The sequence below is a fragment of the Corvus cornix genome, chromosome 4A, assembly GCF_000738735.6.
Source record: "Corvus cornix cornix isolate S_Up_H32 chromosome 4A, ASM73873v5, whole genome shotgun sequence".
NCBI lineage: Eukaryota > Metazoa > Chordata > Aves > Passeriformes > Corvidae > Corvus > Corvus cornix.
The window spans coordinates 1,494,942-1,509,888 of NC_047058.1; the positions used below are offsets into that span (position 1 = coordinate 1,494,942).

The 14,947-nt window shown below is 45.1% G+C and overlaps 1 long non-coding RNA gene across 1 annotated transcript; it reads right to left on the reverse strand.

Moving 5' to 3' along the window:
- Positions 1 to 2,080: 2,080 nt before the first annotated feature.
- On the reverse strand, positions 2,081 to 13,854 carry LOC109145044. Its single transcript, XR_002046176.3, has 3 exons — positions 13,496 to 13,854; positions 4,140 to 4,707; positions 2,081 to 2,415 (listed from the first exon to the last, which is right to left on the reverse strand). It is a non-coding gene; the product is annotated as an uncharacterized LOC109145044 (long non-coding RNA).
- Positions 13,855 to 14,947: the final 1,093 nt, after the last annotated feature.

Genomic DNA, 14,947 nt, shown 5'->3' on the forward strand with positions numbered 1-14,947 from the left:
TCTGTTAATGGCCCATCTATGCCCTGCCCCATGACTCCCAGATAACTCCCTCCGGACTATCTTCTGTTAATGAGCCTCATCAACGCTTGGCCTCATGACTCATTACCCCATTGTGAGATGCTCCACCCAGGGGGAGGAACCAAGCATCCCATCGTGGATATAATCTGAGATGCTGAACACTAGAGACAACCCTTCCACTGGATTTCCAGAGGACAGGAGCTACACAGCCACCACTGGACCTGAGGAAGAGCAGACTCTTTCTACAGGATCACCGCTTCAGAGGACTGCAGCCACCATTCTACCAGACTGCTACCACCACCCTGACGAACAGGGTGTCAGGTTGTATCTTGACTCTGTTAATTTGAATGCGTGTTTTCTTTTAGGTTTTTCCTTTTCTTTAATTTCCCCATTAAATTGTTATTTTGACTTGGTGCCTCCCACTGGTTTGTTTTCAAACTAGTACACTTCATCTCTGTGTGTGCACAGATACAGTAAAGCAAATCACAGACCCTCCCAGCCCACACACTCTGGGACATGTGCTCTCACCACCCAAGAGTCAGGATGAGTGTTTGGGACAGAACTGTACCAGTGCAGTGAGAAGATTAGGCTTCAAGTGTCCAAGGTCAGGTTGGATGGGGCTTGGAGCAACCAGGTTTGGTGGAAGGTGCCCCTGCCTGTGCCAGAGAGTTGGAATGAGATGATCCTTCAGGCCCTTTCCAACCCAAACCCTTCCCTTCTATGCTTCTATGACATTTTTTCCCTGTGCAAATGGTTAGACAACATGCAAATAACTGTCTCACTGAAGGAATGATTTGCTGAAGATGTGGAGATGCTGCAGAGCTGCCTGTGGTGAGCAAAAGGTCCCCACAGCGCAGAGCTTGTCACAGTCAGCACCAGGTTGAAACGTGTTAATTACTGCGACTGTGCTCCCAGGATCACTGGTACTCCTGGAGCAGGCTGGGCATGGGACCGCCGTTCTTTGTTACCAAACTTTGCCAAAACTTGTGCACTAGACCTGCATCCTGGCAGCTGACCCAGGTAAACACACATGCAGTAAATCAGGTCCATGACAAAATAATTTCTGTGCTTTTTGCAATGCACCTCTGTCCCAGTGGAATAGGAAACATTTTTAAAAGGCAGCATTGCATGCTGCCAGCTCCCCCTATGCTGCAGGCACAGCAGTGAGCATATTCCAGAGCAGAGGAGGGCAAAGGAGCAGTGTGAGAAGGTTCTCCTGGTTCTGTTCAAGATGCACACCAAAGCAACTGTGTATTTTACTGAGAGCAGTAAAAGACACTTCGGTGATTATTATTCTACAGAAGATACTTTCTGTTGCCCAAACCTTGTGTATTACCTTTGCTGATTGAACTGCTGGATGTCTGTGATTCCAAGAAGCTCAGCACAGCAGTATCACATAATCTCTGTTTCCCAATAAACTGAGATGATCAAAGCTGGAGGGTAACTCGTAGGTGTTTGGGGAATGCCACGCTCAGAGCTGACAGTAGACTGAGCACAGGATGCCATTGCACGCCCTGTGCCAGGGCTCCTGCCAGCCAGACTGATCAAAGGGACTGAGGTTGTACCTTTGCCCCCGCGACTCCCCTGGAGCTGGGATTCCAGCCCTGCCAAGACACTGAGCATTCAGAGCTTCCAGGGGTCATAAAGGCAAAACTAATTTGGTCTGAAAGTCGTGCCGAGAAGACAGTCAGGGGGAGAGGCCATGTTCCCAAGGAGAGGGAAACCGGCATCATCCATGGCACTGGCGTCTCTGCGGGGCTGAGTCTCCCTCCCTCTGCTCTCTCCTCCACCTTCAGCAGGGCTCCTCCCTCAGCCTTGTTACACAAGACAGCACCGGGGCAGAGAAGGGCAGTGTATAGAAAGCCTGGCTGAGGAAATTATTTTTCTTAAGGACAGTAGCTATGTACCACAAGGATTAACCTAGTGCCTCACTTTGAGACAAGTTTAGGAGGAAACGTCCTGTAATGAATGTCTCCTCATAAGAAGGCAGGTTTCAGCTCCGCCTCCCCCACCGATACAGAAGGAATTTCTCAGATGAAAGAGAAAAAACCTATTTATTTAACAAGCAGAGTGCCGGCAGGGCAAAGAAAAAAAACAGAGTAATGTTAGATAATAAACCTCCTCATTGCAGAGAAAGCTGGTGGATTTAGAGTTCCCTCTGTAGAGTTCCCTGTGTAGCTGGCTTGGCCCCTCCTGAAGTCCGAGGTTGGGATGCAGCATTCCCTCAGCCTCCCTGCTGGTCCACGGGGTCTGATGATCTGGTTCTCGGATCACAGCTAGGCCAAACAGTTCCAGAAGAAGAAGAAGAAGTTCCAGAGGATTTCAGTATGCAGTCCTCGGAAAATTTCTTGCCTCAGCTAACAGGCCAGCTAAAAGCAGGAAGGTGCTCCCTCAGCTCTGCAGTGGTGAGAACGTGGGGGAGTGTGTGAGTCCTTGAACACAAACCACTCTGAAGAATTCGCCTGGCTTCTCTCCCCCCTCTCCTGGACCCAGCTTAAAGCTATGGGATCCATTTCTGGGCATAAAGCAGATGATAGGGAAATACAGTATTATCATAAAATCACCCCAAGACACCTAGGCACTACATAATTAAGAAAAAAACATTAAAAATATCAGTGGAGAGATTTCTCACACCTATCTATGTGCATTTAATTTAAAAGAGCCTGTCTGGGCATGCTGTAAAGCTGGGAGAGAAAATGAGAGATTCCTCTTCCAGCTTTGGCACCGCTGCAGTTCTCAGGTCAGTCCCATTACCTCCACACGAATGGTGTGGGGGAACTGGGACCATGACCCCAAGAGTTGGGGCAGGTCAGTTTTTAAGCCCTACAAGAGGACACCAACAGCTTGGATAATAAGCTAATATTTGTTAACATCATTTAAATACCCAAGAAAAAAACCAGCAACTTTCACATTGCTGAGATATTTTTGCTGTGAATGATGAAACAGGAATGTCTTGGCTTCTGGGTCTGGGGATGCTTGTGTAACTGTGATTGGTTCTGCATCACCCTTCTGTGTCCCTCTTCTCTGTCACTTCTTTCTCCAGAAATCAATATTGAATACAGAAATAATTGAATCTTGTAATTAAATCTCATCCTATGGAAGGCAGTGGTTTAACTCTGATTTGTGAGTGCTGATAACACTTTGAAATAAAAAGCCCAAGCAGTATGAACATTGTGCATCCTGTACCTCAGCAGCTATTTCAATATTAAACAGTTATTTCTAGGAAAAATCAATAATCATGGAATTGCTCTTGCAGGAGTAGGGCACAAAAAAGATTGCTCCTTTTCATTTGCTCATTAAACTACACTAACAGAAATACCGTGCCCGTATTTCTCCTTGTCGTGCCTGGCTTTACATGGATCCAGCCATGAATCTCTAAAATATCCCTGTCTAGCATTAATGGAGATAAAGAAACCTATCTCAGATTAAAAAAAAAGTACATGATCATCATCCCACAGATTTTAGTTCTATTTTTTTTGTATTTTATAGGCAGAAAAAATATTGCAGTCGCAGTTACAGACTTGGTATAAAATAAACTTTAAAGAAGGGGAAAGAACCCAAACCCCCATCCTGGTAGCAGTGAGATATTTATAAAAATCCCCCTAAGTTATTTCCAGTGAACTTTCTCCTTACCCCATATCACAAATTGCCTTGTACAGAGAAGGGAATTGGTTAAATATTTTGCAGGAAGATGAAATACTGAGTTTCTTCAAGAAACAGGAGAAGCACATGGAGACAGCTGCATGAGCAGTTGTGCTGCAGCTGGATTGTCACTGACACTGCCAACACACGGAATTTCATCACTAAGTGTGCAGATTTTGGTTTCATCTCTAGGTGCCAGATGATCACATCCAAACCTCAGTCTCACTGGTTTGTTGTTTGGAAAGCAGAAATTTAAAGCTCCCCTGGTTGCACAGGATAGCCAAAAAAATGATCCGAAAGATCAACACCAATGAATTGTTTTTTCTCCACTGAGCTCTTTTCAGAAAGCTGAATAATGAGTGATACTCAAGCCCTGTCTTGTCTCCCAGCACTCTGAAAGGCTGGGCAACAGCTTCACTGTTTATTTTCCCTGCAAGAACATCCTAGCAGTGCATGCATCAACAGTGTCCTTTTCTCACCTGTGTCCCAAGCGAGGGAGGCCTGACTCCCCACAGTGCTGCTCTGTCCTGACAACCATGTGTGAGCAGTGTCCTCATGCTCTCCTGAGCCTGGGGGGAGCATCACTCGGCTGCGGCTCAGCAGCAAAGGTCTGACAGGAATCTGGTCGGTACAAGCCTCGCACAGTCAGTGTTGTCAGTGACAGATGAGACAGATCCATAATGCCCTCAAGGAAAGCAAAGATCCACTGTGAAATCAGGCAGGATCTATCTGTGTGCTGCTGCCAGGCTGGCAGGCAGGAGCATGGGAGGGAGTCCAGGGGATGGAGCAGCAGCAATGAATAGACAACTTGTGAGTGTCAGGATGCTGTTGGGAGCGATGAAGAGGGATGTGGAATGAACCCCAGCAATGAAATCAGGTGGCAGTGCTCAGAGACAGCTTGTTCTCCAGGGATGCTGCCTTGTGGCTTGCATGGTGAGTGCTTGAAGCCTTACAGAATTGTTTTTCTTAGGAGGTGAAAATGATGATATGAGTCAGAACTTTCTTCAGTTAATTCCCTCCCAGTTAGAGGTGTTGAAAGTTCTGTTTCTGTAAACAAGGGAAAGGTCAGCAATAGCTAGCAGTTTCCATGCTGGCAGTTTTCAAGCACACTTTCCTAGCCAGTTCTGTGCCCTGAAGCCCTTTTTATTCTCTCCTCCAGTGAGTTTTGAGGCTTTCCAGCTGCCTTCTTCCCTGAACTCAGATAAAACTGCAATGCCCCATGAGCACTGGTAGCCAGTTTCTTAGGAAACTGTCTGGGTTTGGCACAGTTATTTCTTGTTTAGTTCTTGTAAAGCAACATTTCACCTCAGGTGACAGTCTCTTTTGTTCATACTGTTGTCACAGGAAAGCGTTCAGCGGTGCCTTTGGTTGGTCAGGATGAGGGGCACCACCTCTCCTGTTAGCCTGAGTAGGATCTGTGGTTGCCAACACCCCACTGGTGATCATTAACCATCATTACTCTTGTTTGGTCACATGGCTCCTTTTCCATGTGGAGGCAGACTTAAATTTTGATTTCTACCATTGCTAAGGAGCTGCATGAAAGAGGGTTCATTGTTCAGTGGGAGACACCCATCACACTGTTGCATGGCTGGAGAAACACTGGAGTGAGAAAAGGACTTATTTTCCAAAAATGGATCTTTACCATGCCCTGTAGCTGAATTACATTTTGGAACATGCACACGAGTCACAGATAATAGATATCCTGACTTTAGAGCAGAGTTTATGATAAAATAAAGCTGAAATCTAAACCCAATAGAGATTAAAACCCAAAGGGGACAAGCATCTGTCAGTGGCAGAAGAGCAGAAGGTAACGGAAGGTAGCAGAGGGTCATGTTACAGACATGGAGGAAGGAGAAGAGCCAGATCTGAGGAGCTGGAAGGAGCAGGACTTGCTGACTGATTTCCTTCTCAAAGTTCTAAGCAAACTCCAGCATATGCCAAGGCAATCAGGGACACGGAATGTAAAATTGCATCTTTTTGTAGCTAAAGCCTTCATATCAATTTCATACACCTGAATCTGTACAGATTAAACCAACAACCTGCCAGCAGCACGTAAATCACTGTGGATTTATGTCTGGGGCTGGCTGCTTCACTTCAGAACTTGTAGCAGGGATGGGAAAAGCCTAAAGCTCTTGGAGCTGGCGTGGGGTGGGGGCTGTTGGATGTGCTGTATTGAACCCCCTGACTCCTCTGGAAGTGGCTCAGCTCCACCAGAGGCAGAGGAAGTTCTGAAAGGAGCAGTGGTGAGTACTTCTGTGCCAATCCTCCTCAATTCCTGCCTTCTGTGCTGAATCCTACAAATTGCCAGTGAAATCCTGCCTAAGGCGAGAGAGGAGATTTTGGAGGACTGGCAGACTCCTGCTGAGGCTCCCCAGAGGGGTGCTCAGGTGGGCCAAACAAACCCCAGGCTGCTCTGCTCAGGGGGTGCCAGGACATGTGCAGCTACGCTGTGCAGGGCCAGGCACGTCAGGGAGGCAGCCATAGGAGCCTGCAGTATTCACTGTGCCAAGGCATCGTGACAGGCTCATGGATTGGCAGGAACGCTCAGCATCTAAGAAGGAAACCAAAGAAAGGAAGCTAAAGCAAACCCAGAGGATTGTGAGAATTCCTGATCACCACTGAGAAGAGTTCAGAAGCGTGGGCCAGCTGAGGGACCGGATGTGCACAGTGACAGACAGATGCTTGTGTCATGGAAAAGGCATCCTGGCCTCTTTGGAAAAAGGCATCTTTTTGTTCTAGAATGACATCTATGCAGTGAAGAACTGATGGGAGAATGTAAGACTGCCTGAGGAGCTTGGAAGGATGAGGGTTTGTGAACTGAACAGAAGGTAAGGAATTGTTCCAGCCTAGGAACAGGATGGGCAGGGAGACACTGGTGATGAAGATGGTGTGTATGGCTGCAAAATCCTGTGGAACTTAGAGTCCCCAAAGCCCATGATCTTCTGATACCACAAAACGCCATCATTTCCTCAAGTAGTGTGTCTAGCTTTGACTATCACTTCAACTTTCACAGAGTTACTGAGGATTTAAAGCAGGAAAATAAAGTGTCACAATAATGAAAGTACAGCACTTCCATGGTGAAGGGAATGCAGGAAACAGGATCAGTGATGTGGCTTTGTGAGAAGGCTCACAAAAAGTAGAAGCAAAGAAATCTGGGGGGTTCTGCCACTCTTTGCTTTGCTGCAGAAATAGCAAAGGTAGGAAAAACAACAACAAAAGAAAGAAAAAATTGAAGAAAGATTTAATTCAAGGAGAATTCAAGATATTTTAAACACTTCTGCAAAGTATATTTGTGGTGGTGCAAGTGGCTGCAGCCACGCTGACCCCTGAGGATACAACCAACACCAAGCTGTGGTGGTCAGGCACCGAAGCTTAATGCCTCACTCTGTAGTTAGGGTGAGAGCCCATAAGCCCCCAGTTCCACAGTTCACATATTTTTGTATGATTGGTCCATGTCTTCCCCTCCCTATTTTATGTATAAATCTATGCACATTTTGCTCCCTTAATACGTATAAGTTCCCGAAAGTTCTGTAATACTCGACACCCCATTGACTCCTTCCCTTAGTCCCTCCTTTCTGTTAATCCCATTGGTCCCCTTGCCCTCAACCCCTCCTCCTATCCCATATCCCATTGGCTGTATCCCTTATCCCCGCCTTCCCTATCTCCACTACAAAATCCCTGGACACTCGCAGATCCTCGGGTCTTCATCCCTACCCTTTGGTGTGAGTAAGCTTTCTGCGTGGAACCTACACGAGGAGTCCCTTCCCTTTACTTCTTCACCTCCACCTGCCTGCCCTCACACCCAGCTCAGAGGAAACTCGCTCGGGTGAGGAGCTCGTCCCCTCCTGCGTGCTCTCTTTTTGTGTGGACTGCCTAGGACCAGGCAGGTTGCTGCTGGACCTCTGGGCTCTCTTTGAGCTAGCATGCAATGTGAGATACATTGAGAAGTGCTGAACTGTTCCCAGAACCACAAGTTTACCCCACGCTCCCCCTTTGCCCTAGCTCAGGCATGCTTGGGCTCATTTAACCAGTGTAAGAGTTTGCTGTTGTGCACACAGGGGACATGAGAGCTGTGGGAGTAGTAGGGTGAGAGACTGGGAAGATGGAAGTTCAGTGAAGTTAAGGTGATCACCCCATGCTTTATGTTAATCCTGTGTGATCTGTGTGGAATGTTCATGGAAACAAGAGGAAGCAGTGAGCAAAGTGACCAGAACTACTCATATGCCAGATCTTCACTGATTCTCAAGTCCTTCATGGCAGTTTGAAGTTAGGCCTGTGCCCTCCTCTGAGATGCCTCAGTTTGTTGAGAGTGGAACAAACAGTCCTAAAGTTTAACTTTTTCTTCCATTTCTGTCCAATTTTCTCTAGTCTTTCCAGGTATTGGCATCCTGCTCTATCCCTCTTGGGGAGCCCTAGAGTCTGCATTGAGTGTTTGTGGTGAGAGACAGTCCATCAGCACACCAGAATATTTGTGAGGTAGTGCTATTAAAACCAGTATAAAAACTTAATGGCCCTTTAATCCCTACTTCTTTTTTGAATTCTACATCACCATAACATGTTACCCCTCGATGGAGCAGTATTTATGCTCCGTATTTTGTGCATAAGTTGCAGACAGTTGTCAACTCAAAATGAAAGCAAGATGGCAACATTACCCATGCAAGTGCTTTAGCTAAATGCTTCCTTGATTGTTCCCAAAAGGAAAAGACAAGACAGTGTGTAGCCATAATGTTCATCTGGAAAATTTCTGATCTTTAGCTTTAGTCATACTAATTAGGAGCACACTACTTATGTGACTGCTGGATGTGGATTTTTTTCCTATTGCAGCAGTCTATGCACATCACCCTCGGTAGGATGTTTAAATCAAGGGGAGCATTCCCAGAAAGATGCTCCAGTGTACACCCCGAGGGGTGAAATCTTGAAGAAATAATTTGCTGTCAGGCTGAACGAAATAAGTCTATAATTAAACTTTAGAATTTGCTAAGTTTAACTGAGAAATGGTCTAAAATTCAGACCACTGAAGGGTTGCTAAAAGCATTCCTAACAGTGGAAATTGTTGTGGTTTTTTCAGATTTCTTTTTCTATCTCTTTCTTCAGCAGATGCTCAAAGGTGTCCACTGTAGTTCAGCAAGTAAGAAAGCAGTGCTCTGAGGTGGGAACTGGTTGCATTCTGTGACTTCTTTTTTTTTTCTCCTTTTCCCCATTATTTTGCTTTTAACCTTCGCCCAAAGAAAATTCACTGGTTGGTTAGGCTAGAAGGAAAACACCCCTGTTTCCCAGGCAGGATCAGTGATTTAGGTATTCGAGAAGAATTATTAGTGTACAGGATTTGTAAGTTAGGTGGTCAGCATACCTCAGCAAGAGGCGCAATTAAAGCTCAGTCACAGCAGCATTAGATTCAGTGGCACCGATACTCCCTGACCAGTTTGGACATGGCAGGTTGATTCCATCTTTGAGTTAAATCCCAAATGAAAGAACAGAACTTTTCTTGCTGCAGATTTCCTGAATCAGCTGCTAACTAAAGACAAGAGTCCCCAGCCAGAAAATTATCCTCCAGTCAAAATTAGTTGTTTGCTGAAGATTTTGGACATGTCCAGCCTGCTGTGGACTATATTTAGTCACTTTCTGCTTTCCCTGTTCTCACATGCATCTTAAAATTCCTGATAAGGAATAGAAGGAAAAGAATCAAATGCCACAGGGGGAGATTATTAGCTTGGCTGAAACTAAACAAGTCTGGAAGTCGTCATGGAAACTGAGATCCCAATAACACCCTAAGGGAAAAGTTTTCCCGACACACTTTGGATACTTCAGCAACAGGAATTCCAAATAAGTCTTTGAACTGTCTGACAACCTTTGTCTGTTCAGTATGAGCAGCATGTGATCCCAAGCCATGTATCAGTTCAGGTTTTTTGAAAAAAGACATGGGAAAGAAAGAACATTAGCTTGGTTTAGGACAATGCAATCATGATACATTTGTTTCATCATGTGAAAGATGGCATGGAGTAGTCATGCGATTCAATTCAGGAGTTCATTTCCTGATTCCTAGAGACTTCCAGTTGCTTTTTTCTTGCCAAAGGGAATTGGGCTATAGATTCCATTTCACATTCAGAAGAGCTGAACAGTTTGGTTCTAGCACATACATGGATGGGATCAATCAGAACTCCATCACATTTTAGTCTACCAATGAGTCACTGAGTGGCTTGAGCCACTTGCTAATCATTTTCATCTTGGATGCATCACTATATTTTGTTGGCCTTTGTAACCCAGGATGGAGAGTCTTGTTAGAGTGATGTCCTTGTAGCTCAAGTAAGTTTGGGTAAAGGCTCAAATCACATCACTTAGGGGGGCTGCTCTTCAAAGGAACTGCAAACTGGCTGGAGAGCCTGTACACAGAGTAACATAAATCATCAGAGAGCCTTTGACTTGCCTTTATAACCTAGAGACAGACAACTGTGGCAAATCCATGCAATGCTGTTGCACAGAAGGGAATACTCTGTTCTCTTGGCTCATACTGGGTAAGAAAAGAAATAAAAAAATGGGGGTGAATTGCAATGAGAATGATTAAAGCAAGACATAAAAAAAAAAGTATTGGTAAAGGACAATGAAAGCCTTGGAATAGATTATCTGGGGAGGTGGTGAAGTCTGTTCCTGGATGTCTTTAAGAGAAATCAGGCATGCTTGGTTTTGATTAGACTTGGTTTGTGGTAAAAAGATGGATTATTCGTTCTCTGAGGCTCCTTCTGCTTTCAGTGAATCTGTTGTTTCTCTTCCAGGACTGGAGTCTTGTGTCCCATGCTCTTGGTGTGCTGCAGGAGGCTCAGCAAGGAGTGCGAACTCACTCTTCCAACCACTGTGGTGTAGCAAATGCTGCAAGGGTGAATTTTCATTGTTTACAAACTCTCTGAGAATGGAGTCTGAGGAATTTCCAATGAAGTCATCAAGGATCTCATGCATAAGATGTTCCAGACCCAACAGAAATAGATTACCTTAGATGTTTCTATGAAACCTCAAAATCATGCATGTTTTTGCCTTTCTCTGCAATTGCTAGCAAATGTCATTATTCATTTTCTTGAATGGTCTTGTCAGGTTTTTTGTCTCCTTTGAAATCCTGACGCATCCTAAATCGCACTCCCTCTGTGGGGCAGTGCTGTCAGAGTACTTCCTGTGATCTTCCTGGTTGTTACACATTTCTTAGGGGCACCCTTCTTAACTTTGTCAGGGGCTGTTGTGTGTTCTGTACAGTCAGTACAGACTGGCTGGACCCTGTACAGGTTTCTTCTTGATGATGATGATGTGATATTCATTCTCAACAGATGGGAGCTGCTTTGGGGGAAATAATTAGATGGTTTTGCCTCAGTCACTTGGTTGCAATACTGAGTGATGTGCACACCCAGGGACAGCTCACCTTATTCTCTAATCCTTTGATTTGCTGACCAGGACAGAGAAAAGTCACGTTCTTATTTCCCTTCAAAGAAGCAAGTGAGGCAGATCGGTAGCACAAGGATGGAAGTGCATAACAGATCACTGTTGAAAGGTGGAAGAACAAGAAAAAATGAGAAGAGGAAAAGAAACTCACTCTGTTCTTCTGTCAGGCCACAAGGTTAATCCAGGTGCTATGGTACTGGCTTGGATAGAAACCTTTGGCAGACCTGTCTCCAATCTCAGCTGCACCACTCGGTCTGTTGCCTTCCACTGTCCCTAGGAATTCACTTGTTTGCTCATGGATTTGAAATTGAAAATTTACCAGTTATGTAAGAAATGGGACAGAATGAACTCTGTAGTGTGGCCAGTGAAGCAGGCACCAAGAAAGCATCTGAAAGGCACCTACCAGACTTCCCAGGCAGAGGTTTATTCCATGTCAACCCATCCTATCCCATGCCATTTGAAAAGCTGAAGAAAAAATCAGCATAGCCAAAAATCTGAATGACAATAATGACCATAACCCCCCTGGTAGCCCTAGGACAGGCCCTTCTAGCACCGACACAGCCGAGCCGAGTGTGCTGTGGAAATCATTGCTGCTCTGTGCACTGGCCAAATTGCTTTTTGAAATGACCTTTTGTTGCAAACCATGTCTGCTATGTAAAAAGGAAATAAAAAATAAATAAAAGTTTGCAGTGGTTAGTTGATCAAAGCTTTTTTTTGCCCCTGTGGTCTCAGCAGAAAGCAATGTTACAGCCTCAGACTGGATGGATTTGTTTGGTGAGATCTGATGGAAACTGATAACTTTGCAGCCCTAGAAGCCTAGGAGAAAAAAAGTAGATGGCTATCTGGCTTCTGCTTTTGCGTATTTTCCCCACAGTGTCTTTTTCTTATAATTGTGAGATTTGACTTTCGTATGTCCCATATGAGAACTTTTTAGTGGGTGTTAGGTAATACTGATTTGTACAAGAAACAAGATTAGAAATGGCATTAAATGGTGTCATAACTCTGTCTTGGGCCATTGTTCCAACATGTTTATCTTAGAAGTAGATTTAGTAATTAAAATTCAAACCAGGGAAGGTGTTGGAAAAGAATCTTGGCATGTCAGGGAAGTCAAACAACAGAGCTACATCCAAAGTGCAGGCTGCCATAGGGGCCAGAGGTATCTGAGTTATCTTTAAACTCTGTAGTTTGAGGGCTAAAAGAAAGAAACCTCTTTGTGCAGAAATGTGCCCTGTGCCTCTTGCAGTAGGAATAGAAAGGAGGGGAGAAAACAACCCAATCCTTTTCTGTGGTGGTGTTGGATGAATTTTTTATCGGGGTTGTATGAAATGGTGGTGGAAATTGCAAAGAACTGTTCCTAATGACTTGTGATATCTCTTGCATTTTCTCTTCCTGGGAGTTTGAATAAGCAGTCTGTGCTTTTATTCTAGACTGGAAAGCCTTGGAGCAAGGACTGTGCACTTTTAAAAGGCATAAAGTAATTGAGGCAGTTCCACAAGACAGTGATGATGCTGGAGTTTCTGTTCTAGTATATACCTGGTGGGCAGGAATGGGGGCTCTGCAGGAAGAGAAACATGAATATCTCACTCTGACACTGGTGTCCTGGGAGTTTTCACTTGTAGTTTTGCTTTTTATCAAGAAAAAACATGCTAATAGGATTCTCTGTAAGATCAGGCCAACTTGTCTGAAAGATTCAGTAGTCCCTCATTGTCACCACCTTCCACCCTTGTACCACTGGAAAAAATTTTACCCCGTACAGCTGCAAAAGCTAGCGAGAATTGTGTGTGGGAAGGGAATATCTGGGTGAGCGTGGCAGGGAAAATAATACTTCTTGCTCTCAGATAGCCTTGTGACTCTCTGAGCATGTCAGGAAACTGAGCTCTCTGACATGCTGGCTTTAATCTCTGAGTGTATTCACAACCAGAAGGGAGGTGATGGTTTTTTATCTTTTAGTATGGGGAGAGGAAACAGAGGGAAAAAATAAGTATGGAATACTGTGCAGGTGGAGGAATGAACCTGTGTGTGTGTGTGTGTAAGAGACATACACTATCCTGAGAGATACTCTTGCTGGCTGACAACAGGGAATGCTTTCTCCAGTACAAGGAGTTTAGGGAGCAGCACCTGATCCCTGATGAGGTCAGAGGGTCAAAGCCCAACTCATCTAATGGAAAAGAAGTGGAAGTACCCAGTCACCAAGCCTGTCAGCTCTGCCCCACAGAGTGGTATGAAAGCACAGGCAGAGGGGCAGAGTCACACAGATGCACTGCAAGGGGACTGCAAAGGGAAGGGAGCTCCTGCTGTCCTGCCACAACACCTCACTCCATCCCCCAGATAAACAGGTTTGTGTTTTCAGTTCACTTTTCAGGCAATTATTGCTTCCCCCACAAGAATGAGCAGAAGCTGGAGGATACATTACCTGAGTAGCCAGAGCTGGGAGTGGATGGGCTTGGGTGGATTGGCCCTGGGACAGAGGCACATCTGTTACAGGATAACTCTGAGCAAGGCAGTGCTAGGAGCGGGAGACTCGCGTACAACAGCAGCAGGCCTGTGGGAGCCACGAGTGTCTGTGTGTGTGCAGCAGGCACCTGCTAAAGGGGGACTGATACCAAGCTGCAGCTCACATCTGCATATCCAGTGCAGGTCCGTGGTTCACCAGAGCTTTGGCCTGAAGCAACCAAAACTCCTATCTCAGAGCTACATCGCTAGAGAGAATCCTGGAGAGAACAGCCTGTTCCATCCCCGATGCCCAGCAGAGGCATAATGAAATGCCAGGGCTGAAACCTCGAGTTACAAAACTGCAATTAAGGAACATAACACGGGTTTTTAAAGGTGGGATGAGCAGCCGATGCAACGGGCTCTCAAGAGAAAGGCTGTAAATTTTTCAGCACTTCAGATAAGTAAATTAGAACGGGAAGCTTTTATGAAAGATTTCTAGTTCCATGAGCAGTTGTCAAACTTGAAGAGAGTTTATTAGCACCGCAAGGCAGCCTGTATCCTAATATCATTCAGTGTAGGTGTTACTGGGCCAAATTGCCATGGCTTGCATTTCAGGGATCAAACTAGATCCTGGCAGTGGCCTCCCTTAGCCTTGAAGGATACAGGAGGGGTGTGGGAGAGGCAAGATGCAAAAGGCTGCTTGTTTAGGCAAGGTCCATCCTCTTACCGCAGACAGATTTTCACCACCCTTATGGGACATGTTCAGGGAATGTGATCATGGATTCACCATCACTGTGTGAATAAATAAAGCCAGTTAGCAAAACCCCATGGAACACTTGCTACATATTCTGGTTCCTGTAACAGGATGTTAATGACTGTGTTAATTAAGCAGTGTGGAAGCAGCTTACAGTGTCATAGACACAGAAAATTACAATGGCAGGATACTGAAACATTCCTACCCACAATGCTTTTTGTACAAGCTCTGCCACTTCGATGACATTTACTCTGTGTTTTACTATTTGCTAAGGAGACTGAATTTGATGATTGTCTGAGGAGCCTCAAGAGGACCATGATGACCCAGGTGACTTAAACTTCTTCATGCAGTGTTAGAAGAAAGAAACTTCTCAACAGAAACTTTCCTCTCTGTGGCCAGGCATGGTTGGTCAACCAACCACATGCATGGGTCCTTAACATATAGAAATTGGGGATTTCAAACCTCACAGTCTTAAGGCAATAGGCTGGGGAAGAACAGATGTTGCCCTTATCTCATGCAACAATTTGTACCTGCATGTTTTGGAGCCAGTGGAAATAGTGTATTAGTCATTCTCAAAAGCTGTTTGTACAAGAAGAAAAAAAGTATTTCCCAGTATTTTACTGTCTAGATCACTGCAAGCATTTGTCCATTTTTAGAACTCATTTTTCAGTGACTGTT